Genomic DNA, 14,139 nt, shown 5'->3' on the forward strand with positions numbered 1-14,139 from the left:
CTGTGACATGGACCCAGGCACCCCGCCGGTCTGTGTGAGGGCTTGCAGCAGGCAGAAAGCCACGGGTTGCCCATCCACTGATGCCAGGTGCCAGTTCACTTCGTATCCCTGAGGATGTGGGAAAGCCCCGATTCCTGGTGGGCTTGTCATAACAACACATGTTTTCTGCTACGCATGCCTTATATTTGACTCAAAATGATTCCCTGTCAATTAATTTGGATTGAAGCGATCTAGAGTGTTATTCCATACCAAGGCAAGGAAGCAAAGCGATGCTCAGGATCTTCGTAACGGATCTGTTCTCATGTCACCTGCACTCCTATAGCTGAGACACAAATCAGAGGCAGGAGAGTTATAGCAGAGTAAACCCAGTTGGGAAGAAAAGGAAAAATAATCCACCTGCTATTTCTTTGGGTATTTACCGTGCTACTAGTTATATAGTTGAACAATATGCTTCTCTTACCTATTTGATACCCCTTTGTTTTGCGTGAGGGCCACACACAGGTCTGTCATGGAACATCTACTGGCTTCCATCCAGCCTTGGAGGCTCCCACTGCTGTACAACCTGACTTCTAAAACTTGCAGCTCTGTAAAACAGTAACTGGTAAAGAGCAGCAGCGTGATCCCCTGACATGAAGCAAGCTGAGTGGGAGCTGCAGGTAACGTACAGAAAAGGATGAAAGATACACATTGGTATTTTTTTCTTTAATCTCTGCACATGGCAATTACAGAGGCAGAAAGTTGGAAGTGATGCTGGGAGTAATGCACATCAAGTCCCAAGCTTGCTCACAGGATAGGCTCAGTCCATCCTGAAGTGATTTTTTTTTTTCATTTATCTTGATAATATGGTTTGTCTTAAAATAGAGACTGTTATGTGTGGCACAGAATTAAAATCTTATGACAGCTGAAGGATGTAGACTCCTGTACAAACATCACCTTCTACAAATGTTTCTAATTTCCTTGCTTCTTTTTTTTCTGAGCTAAAAATAACTGTAACCATGAGGCATATGTACATACAGACAAAGGTATATACACACAGCCTGAGAGAGACAGCCCCCTCACATGGCACTGTGGGCAGCTGGCACAGCTGTGCACTAACGGCAACAACATCACTTTCCCTTCCACCGCCAAGGAACACCTATAAAACCCTTCTCCTTGCACTCCCCAGCATGAAGCTGACTTAGGACACACTATAGGGAAAACGTATGCTTGAAACACTTTTGAAGGCTTCTTCTAAAGGTCCTTTCTTCCCCACATTCTTTGGTCTCCAAGCCAAGCTGCTGCAGTGCCCATGTAGAGCCTGTCATTGAAACGTTCAAGCCCGTAAAAGTAATCCAAATAAACTACTCTGTATTTCAGGGTGTCATGAATTAAAGGCAAGATAGTTTACAATCACAGCTGTTAAATGTAAAACAATTTGAATAAGAAAATAAATAAGTTTCTGCATATGCATGAGGCATACAGCATAGTTATATCAACTGAAAGCCTGGACTCATTGCTGTCTGTGAGAGAAAGCTTGCTGTTTAGTCGTAATAGCTTTAAAATTGTTACTTGAAGCTTCTGCACTACCAAAGCAAATAAGATTCTCATAAACCCCAGGTTTTGTGACCTGCTGAAGCCAGTTCAAATGAGAGGGACAGTTGCACAGCATCAGGGATACACCAGCTCACTGCAGAGATCAAAGCATTCATATTGCTGGGTACCAACAGACGTGGTGATGACCAGAAAGACGCTACTTCTCCAACCCACTGGGCAACATACCTTGCTTAATCCTGATGTCCTCACAGTCTTTGCTTTGTTCCAACACCCAGCAGTTTTTGGAGACGCAAGGCTGCCTGTTGCTAGCTATCGCAAGATTTGAAACAGGTTTCCAAATAACTATGGCAAACAAAACTGTGAATGATTTGTTAGTGCAAAGTTAATAATCTCTATCTCTTGCATTTATTGTGCGCTCATCCCAGGGTTATCTGAGCTTCCGTCCCTGCACTTGGAAATAATAAACCATTTTATTATTGTCTTTATCTTTTCTTCTTTCTCCTTCTCAAGCCAGCTTAAAAAAAAAAAAAAAAAAGAAAAATCAGTTTCCCTTGAAAACGTAGCACCCTTTTCCCAACCCCATTGAAGTCAATCCAGTTTTTGCCACGGACAGCAGACTTGTGCTCACTTAGGCAACATATTTTGAAGCTGACAAAGGGGATGATGATTCTACAAAGAATGGAGGTGCTGAAAGCGAGATAGTAGCATTCACCTATAATATTTCTAACCACCTCCAAAACCCTCCTGGACAGGAAATAAAACACAACTCAAACCATCTTACTTTGAGTGGTCCTACTTCAGTATTGAGCAAACTTTATAACAATGGTAATAAATTGGTGCTTGAGGCAGTTTCAGCTATATTACATATTCTCTATATACTATAGATATTGATGTATTCACCCTCTATATTGTATATGTATGTGTGTGAGTATTTACATATAGCACACATACATATATGTTTTATGTATGCATAGATACTAACTTTTCTATGTTTTACTTCCTTTCCTCCCATAGCTGAAACTGCTGGTTACTAACATCCACATCATATTCTATGTATGAAGGATATAATTTATTTGTAAACTCAGGATGTTCTTGTTTTATAGAGTTGCTTGTATTTTATAATTTATTTACACATCATGGTTGGAAATGCTTATCTAAGTGCTATGCATTGAAGTGTATGTTTGCTAAATCCATTTCACACTGTCTGTGGCTATGTTCTTTCTCATTATAACAGTGGTATAAAATAGGGCTAAGGAGGAGACAAACTGATGGATATAGAACTTCTGCTGGTCCCACCAGTGGGTAATTCCAGAAGAGGATGTATCAGTAGTAGATATATATATTTTATCAACTAAATCTTATGGAGAAAAAAAAATAGAAAAAGAAAGAACAGCATGAGGACAAGTCCAAAATGTGGAAAGTCACAGCCATTTCCAAGTTGGTCAACGAATGCATTGAGCCTTTTGCCATTAAAATTGTAAAGTTTATTGTTTGCTGGCTAAAAAAATATCCCTTTTGTGGTATCTGAGGTGTGAAACATTGTCAAAAATATGATGTCTGGAAAAGAAAATCAAACTATAGTGGCATTAAATGTTTACTTTTATCTTACCAATATACCTGCCTCCTCCTCCTGACTATTTCACTTTGGATGAGAGCATTTACGACACAGCAGAGAAGACAGTGCCTTTGACTCACGAGAGGATGTGTCACTGTAATATTGAGGGTGAGCAAGATCAAACCTGAAAATAAAACCACCAAAGGGGTTCTACTCAGCGAGTATTGCTGGGAAGCAAATTCACCAGAAAACGATAAGGAATGGCAGGGTTTGCTAATAATGACAGAAATATCACAACCAAGCATAGCACCATTAGCTTCTGCCCTGCCGCTGTCCAGAAACAGAAAAAAACCACCGTCACTCAGCCTGAACGGGTCAGGCTCATACTTGTACACAGGGGTTACACATTCATGCCTCCCTGTGTTAGCAGGGACTGCTCTGCCTGCACGTGTGAGCAAGGGGAAAACCTGAGACCAAACAAATGATAAAAATGTGTTTGTAGATAATTTTTTTTTGGCAATCTCTAGTAATTGCATGAGATTTCCCTTGGCCACCATGCATATATATATATATAACACAATCTATGAATCATAAAAAGAGTTTGTGTCCATTCCTGAAGACACACTTCTCTCAGAGAGGTGCTGGGGGCAGGTTCAGCCAGCCCCTAAGCTTCTGCCAAGGTGTGTCCATACCTGCTCACCTCCTGCAGTGTGTGGTGCTCCCTGCTGATAATTAAGGCAGCACCTCACTTGCAGGGCAAGATGGGAATTAGCTCTCTGGGCAAATCTGAAAAGCTCACTGACACCTAGGTAAGCCCTGATAAGGCCATTGTGTTCTTCCTGTTGGAAGAAAACAACTAGTCTTCTTTCTTGTGAGGAAGACAAAAAAGGAAATTGTTTAAAACCTCCTTTAAGACACATCGTATGCCAGCAGATGATTCCCTCGTATTCCCTCCTTTAGGAGGGACCCATCAGTGTGCGAGGCAGCTGGATATTTGGTTGACAGTCTGGTGAGCATTTAAACCAGCCCTTTCTTCTCCCTTGTTGTCACACCAGCTCGGTGGCAGGGCTGGCAGGCTCGGTGGCAGGGGATGCAGTCATCTACAGTGACCAGGTCTTCCAAATGAAAAATATCCCAGCGGCTATAGAGGCAAAGGGCAGCACTTAGCGAGATGGTGTGTTGGCAGGGAGGAGGGAGTCTCCTCTCCTTCCTCCTCTTCTTCCTCCTCTCCCTGCAGCTAATGCTGTGACTCCAGCACTGCCTTAGCTGTTGCCCCTGGGCCAGTGAATTTGCATGCTGGTGTCCCTCCACAGGAGCTGTAAATTAAGACAAACAGCCATTTCTCTCGTCTGTGGGCTGCTCAGAATAGCTCTGATTTGCTCTAAAGAGCTAAAAGGCTTATTGCCTGTTTTTGAGGTAATTTATCTTCATTGCTGTTATCATGCAGCCGCATGAGTATTAAAGTGCCTCACAGTGACAAAACCAGAGAAAAATGGGTTCGTGCAAGTCCTAGACTTTGTCTAAGGCCAAACTGGTGGTGAGGAGCTCTACATGAGCTGAAAACAAAACCGATTGGCTCTTGGTCCATTCTGAAGCCTTACAGACCTCTGTGCTACACACCTCTGGATTGGGACAAGGCTGCCAGGAGAGGTTTCGGGCATGGAGCGAAAGCAGGGGCTCATGCCTGGCAAAAGGCTGGTGTCCTTATGAGACCTGCTTGAAATCATTGGCACCTCTTGCAAGCTAATGCCCTAGCCATGACTGTCTTAACTTGGCTTTAAAACCAGTAACTTGCCAGGCTAAACATCAGGAGAGGGTTTAAGATGGAAAGTTGACTGGCCTCACCTCCTTGCGGGGTCCTGAACAAGCTCCCCAGCTACTGGTAAAGCAGGAGAAGGAGAAGGAGAAGGAGAAGGAGAAGGAGAAGGAGAAGGAGAAGGAGAAGGAGAAGGAGAAGGAGAAGGAGAAGGAGAAGGAGAAGGAGAAGGAGAAGGAGAAGGAGAAGGAGAAGGAGAAGGAGAAGGAGAAGGAGAAGGAGAAGGAGAAGGAGAAGGAGAAGGAGGTGCTCAGGCTGGATCCTCTCCCACATCTGCCCGCAAACCACTGGGGCTCCCGGGACCTCAGGCTCATTTTGGCTGGTAGCATCCTGGAAGGTGCTGAGGTGGGAGAGGAGCAAGAAAATTCAGCAGCCCCCAGTCTCTCGGGTGAACACAAAGTTAATGTTTAGTTCCTCTAGCAAAAGCCGTCTGTAAGTGGATTTTAAGTTTTATGGTATCTGTTAGTGTTCCTGACGGTTGCCAATCTGGCAGTTTTGGAAGCTGACATCTACTATTTAACCACTGAGCAATGCTATACTGGCTGTGACCACACGAACGTGCTACATTGCTCAAAGGCCATTTTCATAACCTCCAAAAGCAAGTAGGTGGCTTGGAGGTCCTACCCACCCTCCCTTCGAGACCAACCCTGGCAAAAGCCAGCTTAGGAAAAGCTCCGAGATGGCCAAAACTGGTCCATCCCCAGTGGATGCCCGTATCCAGGGACAAGACCTGCAGTCATTTTCATACATGTTTACGTGCATCTCATCTGTGGACACATTGCATGGGTTTGGCATCCATGTTTTGCCTCAGATTGACGGTTTCATGCCAACCGACTGGCAGCTGAATGTATGCAGCTGTGTGTGTCTGGCACACATTCATATTTCCATTTCTATCTCCTAGAGAGCCAAGTACAGCATGGGTATGGTTGGCAGGGCTCGGGGTTTGCTGCGGGGAGGACGGCTCATACCTCCAGCGATGGAGGGCCTTTGTCACTCACTTTAAAAGGAGCAGGGGCTGTCCCAGTCCCTGCCTCATCCCCGCTCAGCTTCATTCTCTGAATGACGAGAAATCAGGGAGATGGGAGAAAACCTGACGTTTTCCTCTATTTAGTTCGTTAAAAGATAAATTACTGATTGTAGTTATAATAAAGGAGAGAGGAGGGGAGCACACAAGCCACCCTGCTCGCTGGGTTGTGCTCTGGAATCCTCCACACCGGTGCCGTTGGATGCTCTGCACCGCCCAGCATGGCCCCTTGCAGCCTGCCCCTTGCAGCTTGCTTAAAGCAAGCGTGCCCAGCGGTGCTGGAGGAGTAGCAGTGCTTTTCCCCCGCCCTTGTCCTTCAGTGCCCATCCCTGCACGGTGCTCAGCTCACTCCTCTCTCTGTGCTGGACCTGGATGCCCAGGGGCACAGCTCCGAAGGGAGTAACAGCAGCTGCGGGAAGATTCACAGCCCTGTTTTTATTAAAGTGCAAGCTGCCTGCTCCAAACCCACATTTGATGGAAACCTCGCAATACCCAGCAAGCAGCACCACGGGAGCCAAGCAAGACACTGTAAACATAATTTTCTCCTAATTTCCAAGGACAATGGCAGGCATTGCAATTATGCAAATAATGAGAAAGGGAACAGTTTGGCTCCTGGCCTTGCGGCTGGTGACTCCTGCTGCTCCCGCGGGCTGGCGTAGCTGGGACTCACGCCGGCCCTCAGTTTCCAGAAGCTCAAAGAACATTTCTGAAGGTTATACATAAAGCCATTAAGATGCTGTGAAATCCACAGAAAAGGTTCTGGGCAGCCTCTAAGCCTCGGCGTTGCAGACTTTACATCCATGGGACTTTATTCTCCCTGCTGGCCAGGCCAAAACAGCAGGAGCACCGACCCCAGCCTGCTCCACAACTGGCACTGCAGTGGCACAAAGTGGGCTGCGGAGCGGGATGGTCCCAGGAACAACACTGTGGGCATGCTAAATACAGCCCTCACCTAGCAAGAGGGCTTGGCCCCTGACATCTCTGATGGCGATGCAGGTAATGCGAGAGTACCGGGGCACTGAAACACCCCCACAGGGCAAACAACTGTTCTGGGGCTGATTGCTCCACCCAGTAACTTCACCTATGCACTCATGGCGCATTCTGTGAAGTATTTATTTCTTGCCCCTCTGAACAATTCCTATCTTGCTTTCATGTCCTGTTAATAGTTTGCTTTCCAGTTTTTTCCATATGTTTGCAACATACGCCGGCCCAAGAGGCAGGCTCCCCAGCTCTCTGTGGCAGGTCAGTGCAGACATCAAGGGCAAGGTGTGTGAGCCCCCCTAGGAAGTCATTGCAAAGCTGCCCTCAGTTTCTCATTAAGATGCTTTCAAGGCTGTTCTGAGCCAGCCATTTTCACCACTGTGTATCACCCAGACACTAGGACAGTGATGTTGCCTGTGCACAGTGTCCGTGACATGTCCCAGTGCAATGTGGTTACACATTGTAGTAACCGAGGCCAGTGCCACTGGAGCAGGGGGCAGGCAGCACTACACCACAGAGAGGTGCGATCGAGGGGAAACAAAGAGGGTGGCAAAACCAGTCCCAGTTCATGGAGGTAGATGGACACTCACGGACTTGCCAGCAGTGTAAGGGCAGAGCAGCACCGGGTGGGCTGCGGAGAGGATGAACATGACAGCGCTTTGCTCGCCCCTGCAAAGGCACCGAACACACAGTGTCACCGTCTCATTTCCAGATTCATTTCTGGAAGCAGAAACCCACTGGGGCTAGAGCCAAAAACCCCCAAACCCCTATAATCTAGTAGCTATATCAAAGCTATCGATGAAGATTTGGGATGTATTTTCCCTTCCTCAAACAGGAACTTTCAGTGAAATTGACCCTCATGCTAAGACATTTTGACCTCTTCATAAGCTAGCACCATAAAGTGTGGAGGCTGTTACGCTGCCTTATCTCACTGGGATTGTAAACCTTTGAGCTTTAAATTCCCTCTATGACCCTAGACATTATTTCCCAGGCAAGACAGAGTAGAACTTTTTTTTTTTTTTTTTTTTTTAAAGCACGCAGTAAGGTAACTTGTAATTAAACCCCAAATAACCGGTGTGTTTCAGATGGGAAAGCTGTAAACCCATTTCTCTAAGAAATCACACACCTGACCACATCCCCAAAGCTTTGCTTGGCTGCAAGGTCCTGTCGGCTGGCAAGGAGCTGGGCTGCTTCACGCAGTGAGATTTTGCTGTGAGAAATTTCACGTGGTGCCTGGGGTACCCGGCAGGGCTGGGTGAAGGTGGCACAGGGGCACGGGGGCCAAACCTGGGCATCTCTGCCTGGGAACATCTGCCAGCCGGAGGCAGTTTGGGGTTTCCACCCCTTTCCTCTGGCAGCCTGCATGAGCTTTTTTGTGGGAGTTGCAGATGGCAGAGGGTGTTCAAGCCTGGTAACAACAATATTCGCTTTCCTCAGGCGCCTTTTGCAAATCCTGCCCCTGTGGGCACCCCCAGGCTGCCAAGCCCTGTGCCACAGAACAGCAGCAGCAGCTGAGCCTGGCGCACTCAGGGCTTTAGGGGCAGGCAGCCAGTGCCAGGACTGGCTGGGCTCAACCAGTGCCAGGGAGCGACGGGCACAAAAAAGCTGCCACGATCCAAAGCCAACACAGCAGCTGAAGACTTGTCCTGCTTAACCATTGTTCTCCGACATGCGCCAAGAGTGGAACAGCAAGCTAAGCACTTCCATTCCACTTCAGAATTTATTATTTGTTTGGTTTGGGGTGTTTTTTTTTATATAAATTTTTGCTCTCTGTTCCCCCCTCAATAGATGCTGGACACTTGACATCTTGTTACAAGGGTAAAACCTCAACAGCTTGAGAAGTGATGGCCCCTCCTGGGAGGCTGGGTCCCTGGCAGGGCAGGACACCAAGGGGACGGTGAGGAAGGCACCGGTTTCCCTGTGGTGCAGAGCGGGTAAATGGGAAGGTCCCTGCAGCTCCCGAAACGCTCACTGCAGCAGGAGGTAGAGCCTCAACAAGTGTCCCAAGGCACCTTTGTGCTGTGCTGTGAAAAATGCAGTGTGCTCTAGTGCTGGCTTTGGCTTGTTGCTGCATTCCCACACGTGGGAGAAAGGTGTTGGCTGAAGGCATCGTCACACCAGGCAGGAGCAAAACCCTTGTCTTTGCCTCCCTCGGCTCCTCCTTTGGCTCTGGCTTGAATAGAGCTACTTGCCCAGCTGGGTGACGGTCTGACAGAGCTCAGTCAAGAGCAAAGCGGTGCAGGTTAAAGCCCCCGAGCCATGGGCTAGGTTGGAGTCAGTCTGTAGGTCTGCAGAGCTCTAGACTTTTCTGCAGCTCTGCAAACACCGACCAGAGGCTTGTCAGCAAAAGGGCCTTTTTCCAAGTCACGAGCAGGACCAGTTCCTTCCTCCCACCACCCAATAACCATCATTTCTTGTGACTTAGCAGCAGGTTTCAAAGGGTTGTTCCACAGCAGAGATGTTGCTCTGTTGATGAACTTCACCACCTTGGAAGGACACGCTTTGCCAAGGCTTTAGACTGAAATGGTGAAACAAGCAGCTTTGTGGCCTGGGTGCATCACAGTCACATTACATGGCTTGCACGAAGAGCTTTGGGGCTCTGATGAAATTAATTTGGACAATGCCCATCTGAAGGATTTTTATCCATCTTCCCATCTGCCAGCCATAAAGCAAGGCGGCATCCTTGCCTGTGGCTGGCGGGCTGCCCCATCCCAGACTTTGGATCAGCATTCCTCTGGTCTTTGCAGCAAATACAAAATCGGATTTTTGTCTATTTTTCACAAATTATGTAACAGTCCCCACAGAAAACATTTGGTAAGGATGAAAAAAACCATGTCTTTGTACACCCTCATTGCACTGACCTTTCAAAATGCCATTATTTACTAGTGTGTTCAGCCACAGATGTTCAGAAATTAACATTTCCAACTTGTGACAGAGAATTACCCTCATTCAGCATTCCTGTTAGCATGATGGGGAACATCACACCCCAGTAACAGTGTTTGGATCCCAGCTCTACATTGGGAATAAGCTGGGTACAAGACGTTGATGACATTAAAGAGAACAGAAATCCAGACACTGCCAGTCCCTCACTGAAGACTTTCTCCCCAGAGTTTGACGTGACTTTGTAAAGGAAACTGAAGCACAACAGGGCCCTGGCATCCTAATGGGAGAATGGGATTGCCTAGGAGAAGCAGAAGTGACCCCCCAGCAACGACTGCTCCCTTCCACGCAGTCCCCATCACCTCAGCTACTCCAGTTCCCAGACCACCAGCTGTCCCTCGCCTCTGTGCAGACCACCACAGGCACAGAGATCAATTCCTCCCCACAGCTGTGTGATGCTGCGACTCTCCCCAAAGACCACCCACCTTTCCACCCTTCGCTGTGGGCTCCTGCCAGCGGGAGGGATGGCAGCTCCGTGACTTTGCAACACATCACTTGGGTGTCCCCAGCGGGCAAGGGACAGCACAGGGCGGATCAGGCCAGACATCTCCTCTACCTGTGTCATCAAGGGATGCTTACCACCACACCTGGCACCTACTGCAAGGGGAAGGCAATATTAAAAATGCTTCATCAAAAGGAGCTTCATTAAAAGTGAGCAGACAACTACAGCACAGAGCAGAGCACAGGGCCTGGGGGAGGGGAAGAGTGGAGCTCCGCTAATTTTCTCATCAGACGCCCTTCTCTATTACCGTCTCCTGGCTCCTGCTCTGAAAGTCAAGTGGAATTGTCAAGAGGAATCACCTGTGATTTAAAGTGCGGTTTTCCTCCAAGAGGAATGTAAAATTGCCACCTTCCGATTCAGAGCCTCTGGGGAGCAGGAATCAGAGCCGTCGAATTGGAGGGGCGGAGGCAGAGAACACTGCTCATCCCTCTGGTCTGCCAGCCCCCCTAAAGCAGTGACAGGGGGGCAGGACCCCTGCCCCCAGGTAAGGACACCAGCCAGCATCTGAGCCCAGGAGACAGAGGGCAACTGCAAGCAAAGAAGAGGCTGTGTGGTCATCCCCTCCCTGCTGTCTTGGGGGCAAAGAAATCAGAAGAGATGGTGCTCTGCCCCAATTTAGGCATCTTTGGAGTTAAAAAGGACTCAGGCAGGATGGTTCAGCCCTGGTCTCTTGCTGAGCCCCACCAGAACACAGTTAACAAGGGGCTGGGCGGTCTGAGAATACAGCAAAGCCTGTGTGTATGCGCGTTTCTGTGCGTGCCCGTCTCTGTAGCTATATAGAGATATATTTAAAAGAAGGTTAATTGGTCTCCTGGGAACTATAAAGAACTTGTTAGGTTCCTCTGTCTGAGCAGCGACTGTATGAAGCCTAATTGCTAAGCCTGAGTTATTCTTTTTTTGGGGGGAGGGGAAGGAATCTCTAAGGTCCTTATTAAAACCTACAGAAAGTCTAAGGAATGATGGAATTAGAATTGATTTGTCCAAGTTGATCACGAGCGCAGAGCAAATAAAAACATTGAACTTTCCCCATGAAATACTAATGGGGGTCACATAGGCATGGCTTACACACCACTGTTGTGGGGAGAAACAGAAACCCCCATGCTGCATGGCAAGAACAGCCAACTACAGATTTTCAGGTAAGGTGCATTTTTTATGCTTAGGGCAGGAAAAATACACACTTAGATGTTCTTCTAGGGAGCATTTTCCAAACCAGCCATCTCAAATATATTTTCAGGCTGATTAACTTTGCAGAATCAGAACTGAAAAAGAAAAGGACTTTCCTAAGGGAAAATTTTTATTGATAGGAAGAAGAGAATAGCAATTTAAAAAGAAGGAAAAGAGGAACGTTAGCATGGCTTTGGTCTGAAATACCCAAAGGCATTTGCCTGGTTTTTTGGTTTTGTTTTTTGTGCCTGTTCTTTAGATTTACTGAAGTCCTGTGGGTGCAGACCGAAGAAGCACAGCCTGGGCACGGGCAGCTCACCATGCTCTGCCCCTGAGCAGCAACTCTGTTGTGGGGGAACTCTCCGGCAACACCTGTGATCATGATAAGTATGGTGATGGCAGTTCATCCCGCAGCCAGCGATGGCAGGAATAGAACAGAGACATTGCATGTAGCTACAGCGCTGTCACCAGTCAGGACACAGTCATATGGGACATGACTAACATTTGTATTTTAAAGTAATCGGCGGTATTTTGAGAGCTACATTTTCTGTGCCTAGCTCTCCTGCTGTCCTACAAATAACGCACCAAGGGAACACATATAGACTCTTTAAGCCCTTATAGGTAGGGAAGTGGAGAGGCAGATGCATGGAGAGTGTCACATTCAAGTTTTTTCTTCTTTTTTTTTTTTTATGAGGAGTCATATCCCAAGGATCAATAATGACAAAGTCCAACTCTGGACATCAGTCTAACCCTGGCTGATTTGCCCAAGGTCAGGCACCATTTCTGGTGCAGCAGGGAAGCCAAGCAAGGACTCCACATCCATAACTAAAAGACCTTCCCTCTTCTTGTCTTAAGGGAGGTTTATTTCTGAATCAGGAAAAAAAAATCCTCATAATTGGCACAACCTCTGTGAAAAACAGAACTCAGTTCATTAAAGTCTTGCAGTGACCAGGGACTATTTGGAATATATTGTGCAGGGAAACAGCCTCTGTATTTCATAATTGTGCTATGTAAAAAAAATCACCTGTCTAAGCAAAGCTTAAACAGCCTAGCCATCAGAGAACAGGATTACAGCACGAAGCAGAGAAAGGGCTGAGTAGTGGGCGAGTTTTACATAAACCCACACATGATAGACTCCATAGTCAGCTTGATAGACTCAGGATGGTCAAAGCTTTAAAAAACTGATTCATTGCATTTTTCTCTCACTGCATTTCTTTAATTTTCCATCACCTCTGCTACACACTACAAGTTCTGTTTGCTGGGGCCTGGAGAGTTTTTACTTCCAACATCAGGTCAGTACACCTTGATGGGTACGGACACGGGGAATTATACCATGCTTAAAGAAACAGCACAGTTTAGGGATTATTTTTTTTAAGACAGTTTTGTTCAAGTGGAATCTATTTTTCTTAGCAAACTATATAACCCCCCATGTTTTTCTCCTGTGTTTTGGTACCACTTTTGTTCCAAACAGATACTGCAATGCAGTTCAACTCCCTCTAACTAAAAGCTAACATCGTTGCTCCTGGAGTAATTTAAGGGACAACAACAAATCAAATGTAACTCAAAATGTGTGCCTAAAACTTGAGGTGAACCCTAATTACCATTGCTTTCCAAAAAGGCACTGGAAAAGTCTCTGACCAGCTGGAAGCAAGCAGCAAGCCTGCCAGCATTACTGATAACATTGCTGTCTGCCTCTTTCTGACTTCAGCATCTTTATCTTAGCAAGCTGATACCACCTGAAAAATTTGACAGATATTATTCATGAAGACCAAAACACAATGTCTGTACAAAGACAACTCCAGCTACTTTAAGTCCAAGCTAAAAAAATAAGATTACTTGATTTGAAATGAGTGCTTATCTAATGTTCCTTCCTTGCTGGCATGCTTGCTGGCTACCGCACTTCCAAATGATGCCTTTAGCTAAATCCCTCTGCAGTCACCAGCCAGATTTCTTTGCAGAAAACAGGCTGGAGTGGGACCACTGGGAGAGAAAATCTGCCCACAGCAACCTCCCAGGGCAGCATCAGTGCATGTGAATGGCCAAGGGAAACCACTCAGTAAATGACTGAAAACAACCAGAAAACCTGACTTTTTCCCCTTGACCCAGCTGAAAGCAATGCAAGTTTTCCATCAACAGTGATGAATCTAAAGCATGAATTACGCCCCCGTAGTACAGAGCCTGCGCAGCCCAGCCCCAAGCAGGCGGCCAGGCAACGTGGTGGTACCCTCGGGACCCAGAGCCACAGAGCAGCCTGAGGACCGCTCGGTTCCTCAGTTGCTCACTGGGCTACAGATCACTCTCCCACAGCCCTACACACATGGCAGCACATACATGGCACTCCGCAGCCAACACAGCACCCTCTTGCTCCATTTCCCCCAGTCACCAAACTGCTTTGCTTGTACATTTTCTCTAAGCATCTGCTATAGAAACAGAAGATATCAGCATGGGGTTGTCCTTCAGCATGATGTAACATGGCCTTTCTCATCTGACATCAGGTAATTCTGTCCACCCCCCCACACCCACCCTTCCCTGCTATTGTGCCCGAGGATTTGAGGTGCCCCGGCACCAGCAGCCCCCAGGAGCAGTGCTGCCGGTCACACACCCAGACATGCCGGCACACATCA

Source organism: Falco naumanni, chromosome 6 (assembly GCF_017639655.2).
Source record: "Falco naumanni isolate bFalNau1 chromosome 6, bFalNau1.pat, whole genome shotgun sequence".
Classification (NCBI taxonomy): Eukaryota; Metazoa; Chordata; class Aves; order Falconiformes; family Falconidae; genus Falco; species Falco naumanni.